This window comes from Lagopus muta, chromosome 10, assembly GCF_023343835.1.
Source record: "Lagopus muta isolate bLagMut1 chromosome 10, bLagMut1 primary, whole genome shotgun sequence".
NCBI classification, from domain to species: domain Eukaryota; kingdom Metazoa; phylum Chordata; class Aves; order Galliformes; family Phasianidae; genus Lagopus; species Lagopus muta.
Genome location: NC_064442.1, coordinates 17651727 through 17673858, shown reverse-complemented (window position 1 = coordinate 17673858; position 22132 = coordinate 17651727). Strand labels below are relative to the sequence as shown.

At 54.5% G+C, this 22132-nt stretch overlaps 1 protein-coding gene across 2 annotated transcripts in view; it reads left to right on the top strand.

Annotated features, from left to right (window-relative positions):
• The first annotated feature begins 5296 nt into the window (after positions 1–5296).
• LINGO1 (leucine rich repeat and Ig domain containing 1) overlaps positions 5297–22132 on the top strand; it is a 99080-nt gene continuing 82244 nt past the window's right edge. The window contains exons 1-2 of one of the 2 annotated variants that reach the window (XM_048956551.1): positions 5297–5392; positions 16915–17035. The gene's annotated coding sequence lies outside the window, so the exon portion shown is untranslated. The remainder of the gene's footprint in view (positions 5393–16914; positions 17036–22132) is intronic. The other variant, XM_048956553.1, reaches the window with a different exon arrangement.

Sequence of the window (22132 nt, the reverse complement as noted above, 5' to 3'; positions counted from 1 at the left end):
ATTGGACACGAGTGATGCCCAAATGGGGACTTGTGGTACCCAACAGGGATGAGTTGTGCCCAATTTGGGTGGTGTCCAACCAGGGAGTTGTGCTTCCCAACTGGGGATGTGTGTTACCCAATAGGGGATGTGTGGTTCCCAACTCTGGATGTGTGATACCCAGCTGGGAATGCACGGCATCCAACTGGGAATGCACAGTACCTGACCAGGGATATGTGGTACCTAGCCAGAGGTGCTTGGATGCTGCTTGCCAGGCACCTACAACCCCACATCCCTCCCTCCCAGGAGGCTGCCTGATTGCCTGGCTCCCTCATTAGGATGAGATCTCCTGGAAAATGGGTAAACAGAAGCATGTGAATGAAGCACTGATTGCAATCAGCGGGGGCTGAGAGTGCTGGAGGGCCCACGGCTGCTTCCAGAGAGCTTCCCAGGGCAGTGCTGGAGGGGCCGGATCCGCTTCCTGGGGCCTGGGTTTGCCTCAAGGAGCTCCAAGAGCGATGGGGAGTTCATCCCAATGCTGCTCTGGGCAGGCTGCCCAGGGCTGGGCCACGCCGTCTGTATCCTCACTTCATACAGCTGGAACACAGCTCTCACTCCTTCCCTTTGCTTTCTTCTGGAGCCCAACCAGCCCGGAACCCCTTGGGGTGCCCTTCTCCAGCACTTCATTTCAGGAACCACTTAAATTCAGGCTGTGAATAATTCACCGGCTGCCCGCAGTGGGTGCACCGCCAACCCCTAGACCTCAATAATTCACGTTTCCACCAGGGGTTGATGTGCTTCCCTTGGCCGCGCGGGCCGGAATCACTTCTGCTCCCCAGGTAAAGGGATTTAAGGCCAAATGCATCTCTTTAAAGCAATAACCCTTCTTTCAACCTTTAAAGCAAGGTGGAGGTTTGTTGGGCAGCCTGTGTGGCTCTGGGAAAGGTAATACCAAAGGGGTCTCTCTGCATGGAACACAGCGAGCTGAATTCAGTGGCTGTGGCATTGCTCTACTGCACGGCGCTCTGGAAAAGCCAGGGAGGGCCTGAAGAGAAATGTGTTTGAGTCGATTGAAGTTAACTTTGTTGGGCATGGGGCCAAGCCCCTCTTTAAAGGCTGTTTGCTGGAAGGGTGGTGGATTGCCTGCAAAAAATACATTTTTGGTCACTTTTTAGCCCAGTGCCATCAGACAACCTAACTACATGAGCCATGTGTGGGCAAGCATGTGCAGGAGGAGGTTGGAGGAGCTCCTAGAGGTGTAGAGGTGCTACAGGGGCTCTGTCCTGTCTGGAATTTGGATATTTGAGAAGGACACAGAGGAAATGCCCCGCTCCTCCCCACAGCCTGCCCAGCACAGGGCCTCTTCCCAGCCGTCCTGTACAAGGTCTCGCTGTAGCATGCAGAAATATCTACCACGCTGCTATTGCCTGCTGTAAAATATTCTGCCTGCATCCCAGCTCTCAAGCAGCCCCCAAGGAGGGCTCGTCAGCGACTCGCTGCAGAGCTGCCAGGGGGAGGAGGCAGCTCGTTAGTGCTGGCACATCACCCACTGGGGGCATGGTGAGGGGTCTGGCCCTACAGCACAGGACATATCCTCCCCCTGGGCCATGCAGACCCCTGGGTGGGTGACTGGGGGGGATGCGGGTCTCTGCCCCTCCCTGCACATCAGCTTCTCTGCCATCGTTGCTATTCACAGTGAGCCTCCTGCCCTACTTGCATCCAGTTCATTTCCCTGTTCTGAAATAAAATCTGACTCCAGGCCTTATTTGGTAAATAGCACTGGGAGATGCGGGGCTCGCTCTGTTTGCTCCTGACAAGGCTTTCAGGATCGGGGAGGCGAGATGGCAAGAGAGACAGATGAATAGGATGCAAAAGCAGAGCAGGAAAATAAACACGAGCTCGAGGGAGGGTGGGAGAGGAGGATGGGTGCCACAATCCCAGAGCAGGGCAGCAGCACCCAAATGCAGCCAAGCTCCAGGTGCACGGGGCTGTAACCTGTGTCTGTCTCCAGCTGTCAGCGCTGTAAATATCTCAGATGCTCTTAATGCTTTCTAACGGTGGAGGTGCTTGAAACGCAGCCCGCCCGGAGCCAAACCGACCTATTGGAGGGCTCGTAAATATCCCCTCTGTATTTCTTCTCTGTCAGACGGCGGCAATAAAAAGGGAGTGAGAGGCACAGCCTCAGCATCTGGACCTCAGCCTCCTCCTGCACGGTGCTGGGATGGCTGGGAAGAGGTGATGGCCAACAGGGACCCCACGGCGCTCCGAAGCGCAGCATCTCCCCTGGGCTCCTGCACAGCCCCGTGCTCCCTCTCCCATCCTTTTCCCATTGCCTCCCTTCAGATCCGCCTCTTGAAGCGCAGCAGCCCTCACAAAAGAGTCGGTGTCCTCGTTCTCCTATTTTTGGCAGCTTCTCATCCAGCTCCACCAGGTCGAAGCAAAGAGCGGAGATGAAAGCGCTGCTTGCCGCTGCCGTGCCTTTGGGGCTGGGGACGGCTATTTCAGTTCCTGGTGCTGTGCAGGGGGTTGTGGTGATTCTCAGGGCAACTCATCCATCCTACCCTTGCCTTACAGGGCTGGGAAGGCTCTGCAGCCCAGCCCTGGGTTTTTGATGGCTAACAAGCTCCTGCAGCCAGAGGAGAAAAGACAGAGGGGGAAAGTGGGGAAAAGCATAAAGAAACAGTTCTCTTCTAACGTTTCTCTTTTCTTTTTCAGCGTGAGCCCTTCCGGGAGGAGGTCTTTAAAATTAATAATGTTCTTTCTTTCTCTCTCTCTATTCCCAAGACTCCCGGGTTAAATTAATGAAACGTCAAACACTATTAAGTTCTGATCATGTGTTTGTGATAACGAAGGACCGGCTCCCAGCCAGTGTACAACTCTGAGCTGTCCCCCCCTCCCCTCCCCGCTCACTTTTGCTCTGATTAAAACTCCCTTTATTAGATTTGCTCTTTCATCTGCTCCCTCTGATTCCTCTTGCAGTGCAGGGCTGGGGGAAGCCGTTTGGTGCAGAGGAGCACTTCGGGTTTCTGAGCACTCTTCAGCTCATCTCCTGCTGCGTGCTGTGCTGGGACCTGAGCCCACAGCCCCGACATCCCCCAGGGCTGCACCAGCACTGCTCCATGCTCAATCGTAGACTCATAAAATCATAGAATGGCCTGGGTTCAAAAGGACCACAATGATCATCTGGTTTCAACCCACTTGCTGTGTGCAGGCTCGCCAACCACCAGACCAGGCTGCCCAGAGCCACATCCAGCCTGGCCTTGAATGCCTTCATGCACTGGGAGCTGTGGACACCCTGGGGCTGTCCCAGAGCAATGCCATGCCCGTGCCCAGTTCAGCTGCACTGAAAGGCTGCCCATCGCCCACCCGTGTCCCTGTGATGGCACAGCAGGGCTGGCAGCTGTCCTACAGTGTGACCCCAGGCTCACACCCGCCCGTCCATCAGCGTGGCAGCAGTAATTTGCAGCTCCATTAGCACTGGGAGCCGGTGTATCGGCCTCGCAGTGTGCCCGTTTGATAAGAGGCAAGTTCCACCGAGTAATGAGCAGTAATTGGATTTCAGGGTTAACCAGCTTGCAGCAAAAATAGAAAAGAAGGGAGAGCCATTGGATATTTCTGTTCTGGCTCATCAGACACTGGAGGTTTATCTCTGCTGAGAATAGCACAGCGGAGGTAAAGTTATTAGTGGCCATCGGAGCATGGTGATACCATCTCCCGCCTGTGCTCGTGGGGTGAGGCCGCGCAAAGGCCTTGTGGCCATGGTGGGACCTGGCAGGGTGGCAGTGGCATGGGGCACAGGGGGCACCGAGGCTCCGTGTGTCACCAAGAGCACCCAGGGAGATGGATTTGTATGGCAGCAGTGCAGAGCGCTCGTCGTGGCTGGGGATGGAGAGCCTGGCTTATGAGAGGAGACTGAGAGCACTCGGATTGTTGAGCCCAGCAAAGGCAGAAAAAGCAGTGATATGATTGCTTCCCATAAATATACCAAGCAAGAAAACACCAGGTACAGAAAAGAACCATTTAAGCTAAAAGACTGTGCTGGCACAAGAACAAATAGGCTTAAACTGGCTGTTGTGGGCTAGAAATCAGAAGAGAAAATTTTAACCATGAGAGCTGCGGCACTGTAGAGGAAAAGGAGGAAAAATACCTCAGTGCTTTGGAAATGGCACGGGATGGGGTGTGGAGGGAGGAGGAACACAGCAGTCAGAGAAAGGGAGGGCGGTGTGTCTGTCCCAGTGCTTCAGGGTGCATTGATGCAGGGTAAGCAGCCCCAGGAGGGCTCTGGGGACCCCTGGGTGACACAGGGTGCTGCCTAGGTGCTCCGCAGTGCCCCATGCTTACCAACTCAGTGTGACTCCTCTGCCTCCCCCAGCTCTGGCAGGCTGCTCCCTGCGTCCCCTCGGCGTGCCTTGGGGTTGAGCAAACACGTGCACAAAATTACCGTGAGCTCCTTCTGTATTCTGGGGCTGCCTAAAGGGTTGGTGAAGAATCTGTTGATTAGGGCTCTAATCAGCTTCGAGAGCAGGTAATTTCTCAGCTAGAGATCATCTCCAAACAGGAAATCAGATTCAGGAGAGTGCTGCTTTATGCATCATGGTGGACCGGAGCGAAGCTTGTTGTGATAACAAGTGGAGCTGGAATAAGAACGTCATTGCTAATGTTATGCATTAATTGCCTTACGATCCTCCTTGCAGGTGCTTTTCCTCACTTATCCCGGTGCCAATGGGGCGGGAATCGTTCCAAACCCAGTCTCGAGCGCTGTGATGCACAGCACCGAACGGAGAGGCTGCTGGAAGGAGCCCCAAAGGTCACAGCAGCACGGGACCGGCTGGTGCAAAAGGGGCACGGCTCGGCACGGCCCCCGCGTGTCCCACAGCGATGGGTCTTACGGACGAGTGCACGAAAAAGCAGAGGCGGTCTTGCAGAGCCATAGCCAGGGGTGCGGCTGAGCCCCGACGCCTCGGCGTGCCCACGGATGCGAAGGGAGCAGAGCTCCCACCGTTGCGCTGAGAGGTCGGGGCTCCACCGCAGCGTCCTCCCGGCACTCGGGGCTCCACACGGCCGGCTCTCTCCCTTTAAAGCCAGCCCGGCCGCCCCGCCATTTGTCACCGGGGCCGGGCGCGGGAGGCGCGGGGGGGTTGGGGGGGTTGGGGGCGGGCGGGGGGCGCGGCGGCGGCGGCGGCGGCGGCTGCGGGAGGTGCCCGGCGCGGCGGCTGAGCGGAGCCTGAGCCGCTCTGTGCGGGGCCGGCCGCAGCCGGAGCCGCAGCCCCGGGGCGGGAGCTCGCCCCCGCCGCTGCCGCGGTGCCCGGGGAGCGCGGAGCCGGGCGGAGCCGGAGCGGCGGAGGATGCGCCGGGCCCCGCCGAGCCCAGCCCAGCTGCAGCGCGGCGCCGCTCGCCCGACCGCCCAACGGAGGTAAAACGGAGGTGGGAGATGGGGGTCCGGGAGCGGAGGGAAGCGCCGTGTCCCCGGGGAGCTGCCGGGTATCCGCGGGCGGGGGGGCGGGCTCCGCGCTGCCGGCAGCGGTCCTTGCTTTGGGGACCCTCTCCCTTGGATCCCTTGGAGGCGGGTAGGGTTCCCGGAGGATCGCGCCCGGAGCTCCGGGACCGGCGGCTCGGGGACGGTGCCCCCAATGGCTCTTGATCCGCTGCCATTCGGTGTTGCAGCAGCAGGTGACCGCCCTGCTCGGCACGCGTCCCTTTCCCAATGAGGGCGAATCTGAAGCTGCCCCCTCCCCTCGTGCTGCCCGCCTGGCACGGCAGCCCACCACCGCAACGGCGACCCGAGGGCCCCAGGGATCGGCTTTCATCCGCTGCGCTTCTGGCGGAGGAGAGAGAAGGGTTTAATTACCCTCCCGTGTCAGCTCGAGAGAAATCTGCCGGGACACAGCTCTTGGCAGGTGCGAGATAACAGGAGGGTTTCGTGCACGGGAGGCTGAGCCGAGAGCAGCTCGGTGGTTTAATTGGCAGCTTCATAGCAGGGTATGGAAGGTGGTGCGGGCTCCAGTGGCAATCCTATTGGCACAGCTGGCAAAGGAAGGATGGTTGCTGTAGGCTGGGGGTTCTCTCAGCGCGTTCCTTCGGTGCTTTGGGGCTGGATGCAGAGCAGGTGCTCTGGGCTGGTGGCACAACATCACATCGGTGCTGTCCTCTGAGGGCTGGTGTTCTTCCAGCACTGCTCTGCTTCTGAAGCAGGCAGCTCCCCGGGGAGCCCTCGTCCTGCTTGTCAGGAGACAGTGCGCTGCATGGGGCACAGGGGAGCTGACAGTGAGCAAAGCACCTCCGGAACCTGGGCTCTGCACAGCACTCTGCGAGATGGAAGGTTGGATGAGCTCAGGGTCCATCGAGCATCTTCTGTCCTCCTCCCGCCCAAATCCCTGAGGTGCTGAACCAGCTCTTGACATCAGCATCTGAAGGGCTGCAGTCCCGCAGCCATGGGGAAAGCCTCTCCCCTCACCCCACCACGGCTGCAGTATGGGGATGTATGGATCAGCTCCTCCTCCCCGTCCCGCTGCTCCCTGCTCCTCGTGCCCCAGGGCCCAGGTGGGAGGCAGGAGGTCTGCAGAACCCCCAGCTGTGGCACCCCAGCACAGCCGTGTCACCACCGCGAGGACGCCTCTCTGAGCCCTGAAGCGGTGCAGTGCTGGGCTGGGACGCACCAGCAGGAGGTGGAAGGGCATCGTATTTGATCTTATCCTCCATCCAGATGTGCTGAGCTATCCTCTATCCTCATTCCTGAGCTTTCCCAGAGGTGCATGGGGCAGATGTTGTGTGTGCTGCAATGCCCCCGAGCCCCCACTTGCTCGGAGGCGTGAAGGAGCTGGTGAAACTGGGTGAAACCGTGGTGTTTGGTTGTTGTAGTGATGCTCATTGCTTTAGGGGCTGGGAGGTGCAAGTGGTTGTGCAGTGGAGTGATGGAGCCAAGCAGCCGTGGGGCAGGCTGGACCGAGCACGAGCCAAAGCCACACTCACTGCAACAGCAACAAGCTTTTGATGCCACCTGTGACGGGAGCATATTTAGACTTGATGTATATCCCCTGCTCTGGCTTTGGGCTTTGGATCAAGGCGTAAGAGCTTTTGACGCATGCACACAAAATAATGGAGGAAAAAAAAAAAATTAAAACCACAATCCTCAAAATGTCTGCAAATCCAAGAGCTTATCCTCACCCCGGGTAGGCAAAATTAACCAAGTGTAGGATCAGTAAATCAGAGATCAGCCACTTTCATCATTGAACATAAGAAGGCTGTGAGCTCAGCTGGCACGGAGCACTGAGACCTTGCAGGGCTGCGAGGATCCAGCACTGCAACCTGCTCCAGCACCTGCAGGTAGGGCCAGGCTGCCACTTATAGGGCTTTTTGGGGGGAGTCAGCGGAGTGGGAGCTTGGGCAGGCATTGAGGCTAGCTGCAGCACACGAGCCAGACGGCCTGCCATGCAGTGTGGTTTATCAGAACAAGGCAGCCTCCACCGTAGCTGAGCATATGCAGGGCACACGTCGGCAGCAGGGAGGGGATGGGCTGGCATCTGTCCTTCAGATCCGTCCTTCTGCTACACTGAGAGTGTGCCCAGCCTGGGCAGGTGGCTTCCCATCACCTGCTTGTGGCTCGGGGCAGTGCCAGCTCCTGGAGCACCCGCGCTGCCGGAGCCTGGGGTCAGGCCAGTCCATCTGGGGATCGGTGGCGTTATCTCTTAAATGCCTTTAGGTGAAATGGGATGGCTGGGCTGATTGGATTGCACTGTGTAATTAATTAGCTGGGTGCACCGTGCGGGCAGCAGCTCCGGCGGGATGAGCAGTGGACCTACCAGGAGATGCAGAGCTCCGGGTTCCTTTGCTAACAAAGCCAGGCAGGAGTGAGGTGCCGCTGCCAGCACCTGGCACATCTCCAGGCGAGTCATCCTGGGTTCCATAGAGCTGTGGGGTGGGCTGGGAACCCTGCCCCTTCCCACGGGGACCAGGGCCTGCCACACTGCCCGGCCCTGCCAGGTGTTGTGGTGCTCGCTGTGCTTCGCTCGGCTCCGTTGCCTGCTTGTAGCAGCAATCCGTATCCTTAAACGGAAAGCATTCCTCTTAGGTTAATTGTTTTTCTTCCCTTTGTGTTTACTGTGGGGATTAATAAGGAGCCACAGCGTAAGGAAAAGCTGAAACGGCTGCTTGTTTATTGTTTAATTTAGGGAAAATGCTGCTGATGGCTGGGCTCAGCCTGCCTGACACTGAGGGACCAGACTGACAGTGCCTACATCCCACAGGCAGCATCCCTGGGGCTGTCCAGGAGATGAGGCATGCCTGTGCCAGTGCCTGCAGGTGTATGAGGGCCCGGGGAAGGGCTGCTTGGGTGCATCCTCCTGCAGTGCAGGGACTCCGTTCTGCTCATAGGAGATCTGTCTCCAGCCCTGGGACGGTGACAACCAGGACACCTTCTAGGGCTGCAGCTTCTCCTTTGTCTGCTGGGTGCTTCCGAGGTTGGAGCAGAGCTGGTTCCACCAGTGGGAGCTGGAAGCTCTTTTCTGCCCTGAGCTCCCTGTGCAAGGATTGGGCTTGTTGAACTGCTGCTGTCAGGGTGTGGTTCAGCATCCCTGATGGCACAGAGGGGCTCAGAGAGGACAGGGCTGGTTGCACGCTATCCAAACAGCCCAGGGCACCGCTGAGGTGCCAGAGGAGAGCCTTGTGCAGTGAGGGCTGATACTGCTTGGAAAACAAAGCACAGCATGTGCCAGCTCAGCCTAGCCCACAAAGGAAAACCACGTCATTTGTAAAAGAAAAGCTTTTAAAAATAGATCTCATCCTTAGCAGAGAACTACACTCAGGAAGAGTCAATGGGTTCTGTTTTAAGAGTTGGGAAACAAAGCGCCTGGGGAGCTCTGCAAAGGAATCTCTTGGTGTAGAGCTCCCAGTGCCAGCTGGGGCTCTGTGTGCATCCGTGCCAGTGGTGCACACAGCCTGGTGTTTGCTGGTGTTTGCCTCTCCTGCCTGTATCCACGGGGAAACTCGGCTTTTAGGGATGCTGGCTGTGCTGGGGCTGGCCCAGCACGTGGGCTGAGCTGCTTTCCATGAGCATCCAAGCTCTCCTGAGCAGAGCGCTGGGCAGCCCACTGGCAGCTGCTGCACTGCTGGTGCTGGAGCTGTGCTTTGAGTCTTGTGCGCCCCTTTTTTTTGGGGGTGGGGGGGGTGGGGAGGGGAAGCAGAGCATCCTTGGTGGGCAGTGCTGTGCATCGTGCCCTGCTTCTCCTGTCCACCCCCAGCAGGAAGGGAGGCAGCGGTGCACCCAGCGGAGCCTGCCTAATTTCCCTTAATTCACTAAGGAGCCCTCTTGTTTGCCTCGGCTCTGATTAACGAGGCGCGTCTCACTTTGACAGCGTGTCACAAGCAATAAATTCAGGCTGAGCTGCTGGGCGGCGGGGACGCCCTCGTGTTCCCATCTCCCCGCTGCCGGCTCTGCCTCGGTTTGCACCCCAGCCCTGCAGCAAGAAGGGGCTGGCAAGGTCGGGTGTGGAAGAGGCTTCCTGGGGGGCTGCTTTAGCCACCAGAGCCTTGGTGGCTTCTTGTGTTGTTTGCCCAAGTTGGAAATGTAAAATATTCCACCAGGGAATGGATGGAGAGATGTTCAGTGGCTGTGGTCCCTGCTGTGTGTTTGCAGGGTTGGGCCTTTGTGCAATGATTGTGGTGCAGGTGGGGGATAGCAGGAGAGGGCTGTGCTGACCCCACCGTGCTAGGATCAAGGGACAAGGGATAAGGGACAAGGACGTGCCCTCTCTGCTTGCCCTGTCCTCACAGACCCCGTGAGACACAGCAGGCTGGCGCTGTCACCTCCGCTCGTGTGCTTGTCACCTCATGCTCAGTGACACCAGCCTGCTCTCATCCAAAGCCATTAAGGGACTGCACAAGCTTTCTAATCAGCGATGGGAAGCACCACCTATTAGCACTGCTTCTCTTTGTGTTCTTGATGGATTTTTTTGAAAGCCTTGCTTGCAGTGGCTCTCCGCTGTTGGCTTTTGTTTTGTCCTCAATAGCTTGTCTAATAAATGCCATTATCTCAGGCACAAATCTCCTTCATGTCTCAATTCCGAGCCCGTAGCGATGGCAGAGTGGTGGCACTTTGAAAAGGGGCACTGTTAGGGCTGCCATCAGCTCCCACACCTGTCCTGGAGCAGATAAGGACGGAGCACACGTGGGCACACAGCTTGGGATTGGTGTGGGAGCAGTGATGGCAGCAGTCCTCGCAGCACCTGCCGCCCCCCTCGTTAGAGGCAGAGCACTAACGATCTGAAATCCTCTCTAATTCCAACGACTGAGAGGGGTGAGGAGTGAAAGGTTGCAGGGTGAAGCCATGAGAAGGAGTTCCCTGGAAGCTTTGCTATAGACTGTTGCAGAGGTGCACTGCAGCTTGGAGGAGCTCTCTGCAGCCAGCACAGCAGTTGGGTGCCTGCACGGCTGCACGGGGCTGGCACCTGGCTCCTGTCCTCCCTTTTAGCACCAGCACTTCAACCTCCCAGCACTGAACACAGCACAGCATTTTGTTTAGTGGAATTTTCTCTCTCTTTTTCTTTTTTTTTTTCCCCCAGCTCATATCTTGCATTCTAAAGCACACACGCCATGCTCGCAGCATCCAGACGTGCTCTCTCGGCTTTCCCCCAAACGTAATTGCTTCCAAACTGCAGATAGTTGGCAAAAGCAATTTTCTCTACATTAGGGAAGGCTCCGGCACATCCCATCCCTCTGCAGTTGCTCTCCCAGCCCTGCCTTCTGTCTGCAGCTGTATGGTGCTCGGGGCCTCTGTAGTCCTTCCCTTGCTTTGCCTTCCTCTGTGCTGAAAGTGGGGATGTTGTGTTGCCTCTTGTTCTCCCTGGATGGCTTTTGTCACCTCCTGACAGAGGACAGCCTTTGGCTGTGCAATGGTTGTGCTTGGCCTCAGCTGGACTTGGAGGAGCAGGACCTCGTGCCAAGGACCAGATCTGGGATATGGTTGTATAACCAGGATAAGTCATGTGTAAATGCACCTAAACCAGCTCTGTGCATGCTGCAGCCTCCCTGTCCTGTGCTGAGAACCCTTGGGTGCTGGTCTGCTTGGAGGAGAAGATGGGCACTTCCCAAGGATGATCTGTTCATTTCCAAGGGACTGGTGCGGAGGGGCAGACACTGGAGTATGCTTCCACAGTTGCCCATTGCTAGCAGGCTCGGTACATACTACAAGCAGAACCATAGAACCATTTGAGTTGGAAGAGGCCCTTAAAGTCCATCAGTGCAACCCCTGCAATGCACAGGGACACCCACAGAACGTCAGAGCCCTCCAGCCTGACCTTGATGTCTGCAGGGATGGGGCACCACTGCCTCTCTGGGCAACCCGTGCCACTGCCTCACTGCCCTTAGTGTACAAAACTTCTTCCTTGCATCCAATCTAAACCTCCCCTCCACTACTCCCCTCGGGGCCTCAGACCCAGAGGTGCTGTTTGGTGCTGGTGGTTTCAGCTGCCCCTAAAGTCTGGTGCACTGTACCTTGTGTGAGTGGGTCTTCCTGCAGCTGTATCCTTCCAGCTGTGTAGCTACGTGCTGTCTTAATAGTGTCAAGCTCACAATGAGCTCGGGCAATTTGCTTTATAAAGCAACGCAGTAAATGTGTCAACACTCAGCGCATGTTTTTAATATAATATTTCAGATTGTTTTGAAAGAAGCCAAGATCCTCCTTTCCCTCTTCATTAGGAACGCTTTATGTGAAAGAGATGAACAATAGAGAGCGTGTGCCAGGGAGGAAGCTTTCGCAAGTATTTGTTGCTGCTGAGAAATCAGCTGCTGCTTACAATAAAAAACTTCAATGCATAACTACGGGGGTAATTAAGCAGCGCACGAGCTGCCAAGGGAGGCTGCTAGATCACTAGACAAGAGGTGATGGCCTTAAGTTGCACCAGGTTCAGGTTGGGTGTAGGGAAAAACTTTCAGTGAAAAAGTGGTTGGGCACTGGAATGGGCTGCAAAGGGTGGTGGTGGTGTTGCTGTCCCTGGAGGTGCTCAAGAAATGCAGACACGTGGCAGTGAGGGGCATGGTTAGTGGGCAGTACTGGTGGTAGGTGGATCTTCTCCAACCTTAATGATAGCCATTGCTGGAGGTGGTAAGGCCATGCTTGGCCGTGTCCATTGAAAAGTGAAAGTCCTGCCTCGAGGGCAGGGAGGTGAGAAGAGCCCCCAGCGGCTCCTGTCTCTCTGTGGGGTGACAGAAAGGTGATATGATGGCTCTGCCAGGAGCTGCCTTGGGCTGGGTTTGCAAATCGTGCTCTGTTTAAGCTCAGAAATGAAGGCTGTGGTTTTCAACTCACTTCCCAGCAGGATCATGGGTGGGTTCTTCTGCCACTCTTCTGGCCTCCAGCTGGGAGACTTGATCTGGTTCCATGAGAAGGGTAAGATCTTTCGTGTGGCTGGCTGCAGTGCTCCGTTCTGACTGGTGTTAGTCAGAAAGAATCCAGCTGAACTGCTCTCCTCAGGGAAACCGGGTTCCTGTCTCTTCTTCCAGAGTTCCTTTCATCTTGAGATGGAGGAAACTTTCAGGGAAGCTGAAACTTTGCCTTACAGCTGGAGGCTGTGGCTGAGGGAGGATGGGGCTGTGATGAAGCAGCAGCTCTTCAACCAGCACAGCCCCTTGGCTGGGGGCTCCTGTGATGCCCGCTGTGCCAAGGAGCTGCGCTGGGACCTGGCTGCCCACGGATGTGTTGGGATGGAGGTGACCCGGAGCAGAAGGTCGGCATCCTCTTGTGTGCTCAGGACAGAAGGATTTGGTTTTTCTTCACTTCCTGCTAATCCTGCTGCTGAAATATTCCTCCTGCAGATCTGTTGGCTTTTTTTTTTTTTTTTTAACAGCTCCTAAATGGAGAGTTTAAGCTCATTCTTTTCTTTTCTGTGAAAGAGGCAGTAAATCCTTTATCCTGGCTGGCTATTTCTGTGCGTGCATTTCCTCATTGTGCTGCAGCTTGTCGGCTGTGTCAAAGCCCAGAAGCCTTGGCCTCTGTTGGATTCCAGGTTGGATTTCTCAGTATTTAACAACACAGCCTCACTCGGACCAACATTTCTTTTCTCTCTTTTTGGTGTCTTTTTGCAAAAATACATGTTTAAAACAAGCATTGACAAAAGGGAGCAAGCAGAGAGGTAATGGCTTGTCAGCTCTGTCCTCAGCACGGCCTGGCCATGGATTTTGGCATGCTGGGGGATTAGCAGGTTTAGGAGGGTGGCTGCTGTGTGCTGTGCCAGCAGTGGTGGCAGAGCTTGTGCACCTCCCAGCATTGCTGTGGAGCCGTGCTGGTGCTCTTTGAAGGTGATCTGGGTTTACCACTGCGGCCATGCACCCGGCTGCTTGTGGCTGAACAAGAAGATAAACAATAGAAACTGTGATTAATTAGTGTAGCTAATTAGCGGGGTTCTTGGCCAGGCTAGAGCTTGAGGGTAAGGCATCAAGATGAGAGGAGAAGACTCCTCATCTGTGTGCAGCTCAGGTAGTGCACCAGTCGTTCCCAAGGTGTTAATTACTGCACCCTAATTCAGTCAGCGGAGTTGTGCTCTTCTTTGCTCTTCATTTGCAAATTTGTGCAAGGACCACGATCAGCAAATACATTTGCAGCAAGCGCGTGGCGGGCCTGGAGATTTGGAAGAATCCTTGGCAAATATTTGCCCGCCTTCGCGGCGATCCTCGCGGATGCTTCTCCCGACCTGGATGCTGAATGTGACTGGCAGCTCGGGGTAGGATGTCAGGCCTTGGGATGGGGCCAGGAGCGGCTGCTACTGGACGCTGAGGCTGACAGGGTTTCCTTCCATCCCTTTGTTCCTCCCGCCCTTTTGCTGTGCAGCACGTGGCTAACTTCAGATGTGACACACTTGACTGCATCCCTTGTAGGAGCACATCATTCCCATTAAAAGGTGGCTGCAGCTAAATGCCATTTGCTCAGCGAGGTCTGAAGCGGTGCCCTTTGGAGTGATTGGGAGGCACGGCCACTTTCCCGAGGACAGGAAACTATTTTTCAGGGCGCCTTCTCTTTATTATTAATTTGCTAAGCACCGACTGATCAACACTGAGATGCGAAAAGGAAAAAAAAAGGATGTGAGCTCTGCCACGGAGATCTCACAGTGAAATAAATGTATTAAATCATAGCCAGGCTGGAGATAATAGCACTGCATGCAAAGGTGAAGCTGGTCAGAGAGGAGTGAAGGTGCTTTCTTCTCCATCAGGCGAGGGTCTTGCTGCTTGTTCAGGCAAACAGGAGGCGTTGTTCCAAGGACACCTCATCACTTATAAGGTGCTTGAGGAGAGCTCCCTGGCCATACAGGTCCACTGAGCTTTGTCCATTCCCTCCCATGAACGGGCACTTGGCTTCACTGGCATATAAATAACTTTCTGGAACCCATCCTTTCCAGCAATGCATGCCTGCCTCTAACTTGGGATGGTTTTCCTTGCCCCTTTCATTTCCCTGAAACAGTTATGTGAGTTGGCTTTCTGCAAACTGTGCAGAGAGGGAAATACTTCCTGAGCAATTCTATTGCTATGATCATGGTTAATGAAGCTTCTGCCAGATCTGTCCCAAACTGTGCTCGTGTTGTTATGCTCTCCTGATATCCTCCAGCAATTACAGTGCTGTGACTCAGACAGTGCGTTTTGTGCCACAGCTTGGGGGAACTGCAGGCTGTCTCCTCCCGACCCCAGGTGCCCAACTAAAAAGGTAAAGACCTTCTTTAAAAAAAAAAGAAATTAAACCATTCCCCACTGGTGAGGATTGTCTGTAGTCTCTTTGCCGCGCTCAGAAGCGACCGTTTGGACTTTTAAAATAAACGTCAACCCGGGGCCACGAAGATGGCTAAAGTAAACTTCATTTTAATTGATCGATTCAGGTGGAAAATCTAATTTATATGGGTAAACATAAGCTCTTAATTTCTGGGGGGAGTATATTTCGTTTTGTCTGTCCAGTCAGCTGCTTGTGCGTGCATGTGAGAGCTCTCAGGCATGAGATGGTAACTCGTCACTGAGGCTGGGTCCATGCCAGGCTCCAGGAGGAGGTTCATGACTCAACAGGAGGGTCCTCTGCAACCCTCCTCCATCTGGTCCCTGGAGGAGCTGCTTGAGCCCCATCACTGAAGAAACCTGCCCTTGACCCCCAACATCTGGATCAGACAGAGATGTCTGGCTTTAATGGACCCCTTCCTTCTTCCCTGCCTCGTACCACTGTGGTGTGAGCCATCTTGGTGTGACGGCAGGGAGGCCTCGCGTCTCAGCTGGGCTGCCATCTTGATGTGACTGAAATGCAAAACTGATAATGAGAGGAGATGGCCACAAGCTGTGCCAGGGGAAAGTCAGTTTGGATGTTAGGAGAAATTTCTTCTCAGAAAGAGTGGTCAGGAACTGAAATGGGCTGCCCAGTGGCTCCACCACCCCTGGAGGTGTTCAAGAACCCAAAGACATGGATAATGGGCACAGTGGATGGGTTGGGGTTGGACTTGGTGACTTTAGAGGTCTTCTCCAACCCTAACGATTCTGTGATCGTGGTGGGCCTGAAACGCAGCCAAATGTTTGAATAGCAAATCGCTTCCTTGGTATGAAGGAGTCTGAAGAGATCTTTAGCATCAAGGGCTGGCAGAAGTCATCTTGAGGAGATTCATCTGCAGGCTGGCATTCCCTGTAACTTACCCCTGTGTTGTGTGTGTCAGTGAAACTGAATACAGATGGCCATCAGAACCTGGCGTCAGGGTGATGCTCTCTCCAAAGGAGCCATGCCCAATTTATGTATTCCTCCTATAAAACTTGCAGGATTTTAGAAAAATGCAATTGCTGTACCCAGGATGATCCTCTTGAACAATTTCCCTTAATGTGGTTTTGATTCTAACCGCAACGGTCACAGTGACTCAGTGGGATGCCTTTTAGTTGGTGCAGTAGTGCATCTAAACAGGGCACTGAGTTGCAAAAAAGACTACCAGGAAAAGTTAAATAAAAACAACAACAAAAAAAAGAAAATAAAAATAAATGAAATTAACTGATCAATGAACCAAACCACCTCAGCATTTGTATCTTTATTTGTATCGTGGGAAACCCACGTTGTTTTTCTCATCCACGCATTGGTCTTTCATGTACCCAAGCTGATTCTACAACTAGCCCTGAGTCTGAGCCCTCTCATTTCAACAGCAAGGGTTTTGTTGTTCCCAGACTGGAAATTGAACGAGGGGCTTAGGATAATAATAAACAATGGTAACTTAACCATGGGCCAGCTTTTTAAGTCTGCAGTTCCACAGGAAACTATGCGACATAGCCCATGCCAAACGCTGATATTAAATTGCCCAGGGGTTCTATTTTGAATGCTGTTTCCCAAGTATGTCCTAGAAAAACAGATTGGACTCAAGTTTATGCATGCAAACTATTCAAGGATGAAAATTCAGACGAGTACTTGAGTAGATTAAGAGAAATGTTTGTAAGCAAGCAAAGCTTACACTTGTTTCAGTCTTTGTTTAAGGCTTGGGTTTTAAATTTCTGGAAATATTCATAACATAGTGATGGGCTGGAAAGGAAGAAGTATAGAGGAAATATTAGCTGCTCAGTGTCTTCGTAGCACATCTGAGAAAGGAAAGGAAGGCAGACAAGCTACAAATTCAGCAATTAGAAAATGCATACGTCCCCATGAGCAAGAGTGGGAGTAGGACATCTGGCCGCCGAGGGCGACCAAGTTCAAACCCTCCTCAGCCTATGCATGCAGACCATCAATGCCATAATTCTAAGCAGCCAGGTGCCTGGAAATTCAGATGCCACATTTTTTCTTCAGGTACACGAGTGGTTGAGCACGTGTAGCACATGGCACACGTAGCACAGGGTGGCCTGAGGGACAGTGATGCTGCCCCCTATGACAGTCAAACCCACACAGGCTGAGGTGGGGACTCGAGGCTGTGCTTTCCCATCCTGACACCCCCTGTGCCTTCTCCTCCACAGCACCCTGCACCCGGGAGCCATGAGCCACCCCCAGCAGCCGCAGAGCCGCCGGAGCAGCCCCCTGTGCCCACCCCCCCGGTGCTGATAGCCCCTCTGCTGCAGCCCACGTGGCCCTCCAGAGGTAAGGACTGCAGCCGTGCTGCTGCGGAATTGGTGGTCATGGCTGAGGGGGAGAGATTGGGTTTAGAAATCAAAATCTTGGTGCTTTGAGCTTGGAGATTTTTAAGCTTCTTTGCTAGAAAGCTTCCTGTCGCAAGCAGCGTTGGGTGTGTGTGTTAACGCGTGAGCATTGCAAGTTTTCCATCTGCTGAGTGCCTTGTGTGGAGCAGGTGGGATGGGTAGGAAGATGTGGGTGCCCTGAGCACTGTGCAGGGAGGGCACAGATCCCTGCTGCAGGAGCTCTCTGGCCTGACCTGTCCCATCTCAGCCTCCCAAACCAATCTGGTTGGGAAGCAGGAGCTGGTTAGCACTGATGTCCTCAGCCATAAATATTTTGCCCTCTCTAATCCTCCACGTAGCTCCAGCGTTCCTGCTTTCCTAAGAGTTATTTGACTCTTTGTGTTGTGCTTCTTAGACAAATGGCTTTTAAATAAAACCCTCTGCTAGCTCGTTAGGCCTCCTGTCCAGGTCACTTCCTGTGCGGGTGATTTATAGGGCTGCTTTTAACATTTTATTAACTTTAAATCGCTTGGGCCAGTCAATCGGAGTCCATCCCATTAGGTGCAGCGAGCAGCAGCCCATTTGAATCAGGCTGCCACAGCTTCCCCTGCTCTGAGAGCCTCTGCAGGGTGAGCAGAGGGGAAGAGCAGGAGGATCCTGATAGGGAGGAACAGATCTGGGAGGGATAAATGAATCGCAGAAAGGTTAAGGTGATAACAGAGCTTTAGATCATATCTGGGGAGCCGGCTTATCTCCTGCTGCTCCTACGTGATTTTTGGCTGTGGCGTGCTGGGCTGTGAAGGGATGGGAGAGGAGAACCAGAGCTTGGTGAGGAGGAGCTGGCTGTGGGCTGCTCCATGCAGGGCATCTCTGCTGGAACACCCTTGGTGATAGCATGTGCCCGTGTTCCTGCAGCAGTGCCTGCCTCCTTACCTGGTGCATGCATGAGCCCATTTAGCTCCTGGCTTTCCTCTAGCTTTCCCCCAGCCTGGCTCCTGGTATCCCACCTGCTCCAGCCTGCTTTGTCCCACCCAAACCTGCCCTGCAGCTGCTGGGACAGGAGCCGGCTCCAGTGCAGCCCCCAGCTGGGGGGTGAGCAGGGCTGAGCGCAGCCCCAGCACAGGGCAGGCTGCTGGGGGCCGGGCGAGCTTCGCCTGGGAATTCAGGCCTCCCATCAGTGATGTGAGGCTGCAGCAGCAGCTTTGATTATCTCTGGTTTTGTTCCCGCTCTCCCCCCGTGCCCTGTCTTTGTTCCAGCTGTGCTTGGAGATGTTATTCAGTGGAGTTTTCCAGCTCTCGGTAACAGGGGGAAAAAAACGAACTCCTGCACAAGCCGAGCTAATGAGCTCTCTCTGGAAATAAAAGCATCCTGAGGACAGCCTAGCCATACAGAACAGCCTGTGCTCTGCAGCTGCTCTGGCCACCGCCTCCGAGCCACGTCCCAGTGCTGGGCATCCTATGGGGCTGTGACCTCCCGTCCTCTGCAGCCCTCACTCATTTCAGGCAGCAGGAAAACTGAGCCAAGGTTTGTTCCCCCCTGCCGTGGCTGTGCAGGGCCAGGATGCTGATTTGGGAGCATCCTTGTTGGATGTGCCTGCTGTCCCAAACGCTGATGCAGGTCCCAAACACTGATGCTCACAAGACAGGGCGAGGAGGCAACACACCTCCCATGGACAGGGATGGAAAGGGGTCTGGGTGGTGCCCTGGCTCCCCCTCCCAGGTATCCTCCCTGCATGCATGCCAGGCGCAGGACAAGAGGGGATTTATCTCGTGGCAGAGCGGGCACTTGAAAGCTATTGCTTCTGATGTGCCTGTGATTTGCTGAGACCTGTGTCTCCTTTGTTGTGCTTCTGTCTGTATCAGCCCCAGGTCCCAGTGCAAAGGGGAGGGAATGCGTTTCACCTGAGCTGTGATTTTGAGGAAGGGGCTGAAGCCTGACCCACTGCGTGGGCTCCAGCCTCTCTGCATGGTGCACAGGGTGATTTCCCTCTCATCCTTGCAGCTTGTCCCAGCTCTCAAGGTCACATCAGTGACCGAAGCGATGCCGCCTGCCTTTGCTGCACTGCTCTGCTGTGCCCAGCAATGGTTTGCAGGCTCCCCCCCCTCCCTTTCCTCTTCTCATGCTCTACTTTTCCAGGCCTTCCCACTGCCACCGCTCGGGCAAACTGATTGAATTCAGGGAGAGCAGCTCTTTGCTGAAGGCTTAAATATGATGGTGTTTAACTCCTGGGTGGGAGCAGGGGCAGGAGGATCTCTGCCTTTCCAGGTGAGCACGCAAATCGCTCCCTCTGCCTCCAGTTGCTGCAGTGCCCGGCACACGCCGTGCATCTGGCAGAGAGGCTGCACCCTGTCCCCACAGGCAGTGCCTGCCATGTGCTCCAAGGGACCCACAAGCATCTGGGCAACAATGCATGAAATTCTCTGCAGGAATCCAGGGGCTGGATGGCACGTGCGGCACTGCTGGGAGAAGCCTCAAAACCAGCGTGTAGCCAAAGGCAAACGGAGGCAGAGTAAACAATAGCTTGCACGGGGAGGCTTTACTAAGGAGAAATAAATGTGAGGCAGCTTGCTGGTGTAAGCTATGAAGCAATGAGGTCGGGACTGGTATTGGTCATCAGGCTGGCACCAGGACTGGCCCTCTCTGCTTGCACTGACTTTGACTTGAACAGCCTCATTAGTGAGGAAAGCGTCCCTGAGATAAGTTACTGCTGCTGTAACAAGTGCAATTATCTCCTTCTGCTGCTATTCTGGCTGTGGGCATTGAAGTTTGTTGCTATTATACCATTTCGTTGCAGAGCTCTTGTGCACAGGAGAGTGCTTCCAGGAGAAAGTCAAATTAAAGCAAGCCTGTTTTTGGGAAAGAAGCACTCATTATCAGCTTGATCCCACTCGGTCATCTCATCGTGTCAGGATGGCTATGCCTGGGCAGACTCTGCCTGTCCCCTGCTCACTGCCTGAGCTTCATGCCAGCCGTTGGCACTCTGCTCTCCCAAGCCCAGCATTTCTCAATGACACATCTCTGGGAACACGTAGTGGTGGCAGTGTCTCACTGGAGTGGAAAGATGAGGTCTGAGACTGTAGGAAGTATTGGCTTGACGTTTATTCCTTCTTATTCAACCTATCAAAGCCCTGAGGTTGAGACTCTGGCACTGCTGTCCAGAGCTGTGGGTGCCCCATCCCTGGAGGTGCCGAAGGCCATGGATGGGCCCTGGGCAGCCTGAGCTGGTGGGGGCACCCAGCCCAGGGCAGTGGAGTTGGAACTGGGTGGGCTTTAACATTCCCTCCATCCAAAGTCATTCTATGTTTCTCCATGAGAGCTGTGAAAAGCTCACAGAGCGTGAGCAGGGGAAGCTTGCAGCTGAGTGTCGCAATAAGCGATGAGTGAGTGGTTAGGATAAGTCATCTGTCATAAAATCAGCCGGGAAAGATTGCAGCTTTTTAATAAACAAATGGTGAGCAGCGTGCCTTGGTTTGAGGCAGGCTTACTTTCACAGTGATTCATGGATTTTTCCGCAAGGAAAATCACCTTTGCGGGGCTGGCTGGTGCGCGGGCGCCTGCTTGGTTTCATGAGTAATTCCCCCCACAGAAAGCACCAGGGTGTGTGAAAATGATGAACTCCTCCCCAGGCACCATGTGGCGCATGGGGAGGAAGGGTGTGCTTGGCTGCAGCGCTGGTAATGTGACCACATCCTGCTGGAGAGTCCCATGGAGTGGGAGCAATGCCCAGAGGAGGTGAATCCGCACAAAGCAGAGCTGAGGTCTCTGAGTGAGGCCATCCTGGAGCTGGAGGTGGCTCGTTAATTTGGAGATGGAACTTATTTTGATTTCTTGCTGAGGCTTTATTTATTTATTTGTTTGTTGAGTGTGCTCTACACTGGAATAGTGTAGAGATGCTAATTTGACCCGGACTCCAAGATTCCATGGATGGGAAAGGAAAGGTGGCATGATGGTGGGGGTGCGTGCAGGTGGAGCAGCAAAGTCCCCTTTTTGGCTTGTAATTTGGACCTGGAGTGGGCTTGAGGGGCAGTTAGACATCAGATATCCCTTCTCATGAAGAACTTTGAGTCAGAGCAGCCAAAGGTCCCTACTCTCCAGCTTCCCCAAGAAAGCAGTGTGTAGGACACTGCTTCTGCTGCATAGACTGAGTCCCAAGGAAAGGCCTCCAAAAGCTACCCTGTGGCACCTGGGATCCCATTTCAGATGCTTCCTTAGGTGTAGGAGACTTTTACACCTGCAAGAAATGGCACTCTGGATGTAGTGGGCAGGCAGGCCTGGCTGTTTGCATCCAGTCTGCTTTGGATACCCTCACAGAATTCAGCTCTGTTGCTCAGAAATGTCTTTCTAGGAGAGCAGGCACATAGTGCAGGTTCCTGCTGGGGCAAACAGCTGAATGCACAGCCTGGCCCACCGTGTAGGATGAAGGCCTGGGAGAACCACCCAACAGCGCCATCAGCCAAGGGGCTGGGCTGATGGGAGCCCCCCAGGCACTTTGCTGTTGGATCTCAGGTCTGGTGCCCTGTGTGAGGAGTGGTATGAGGTAGACCTCTTGATATTGAGGTGGTGGATTCACTGTCACTGGAGGTTTTCAAGAAACGTGTAGATGTGGCACTGAGAGGCATGCTGGTGATGGGTTGGGGTTGAATTTGGTGATTTTAGAGGCCTTTCCCAGCCTTAATGACCCGATGGCCTTTCTAAATGGCCAACGCTGATGGTGCAGAGTCACCAGGAGCCTTCAGAAGCTGGGTGCCCTCTGATCTCTGTGTGATCCTCTGATCTAAAGAGACATATGAGTGGCAGAGTTGAGAAGTCAGCCCGGAGGTCATTCCAGCTCCAGGCAGCATCCAGCAGGCTGCCACGCACCCTGCTGCAGTAACACCTGGAGGCATCACAGCTCTGCCCATTCCCCATCCCAGTGGCTGCTCCTTGACACCAGCAAGGCTGCCCTTGGCTGGATGTGTTCCTGGACCAGCACACCGCCTCCCTCCCCAACCCTCCCCACCGCAGTGCCCATCACGTATTCATTGCAAGGTCCCTGTACTTCTCTAAGCCCAATATACT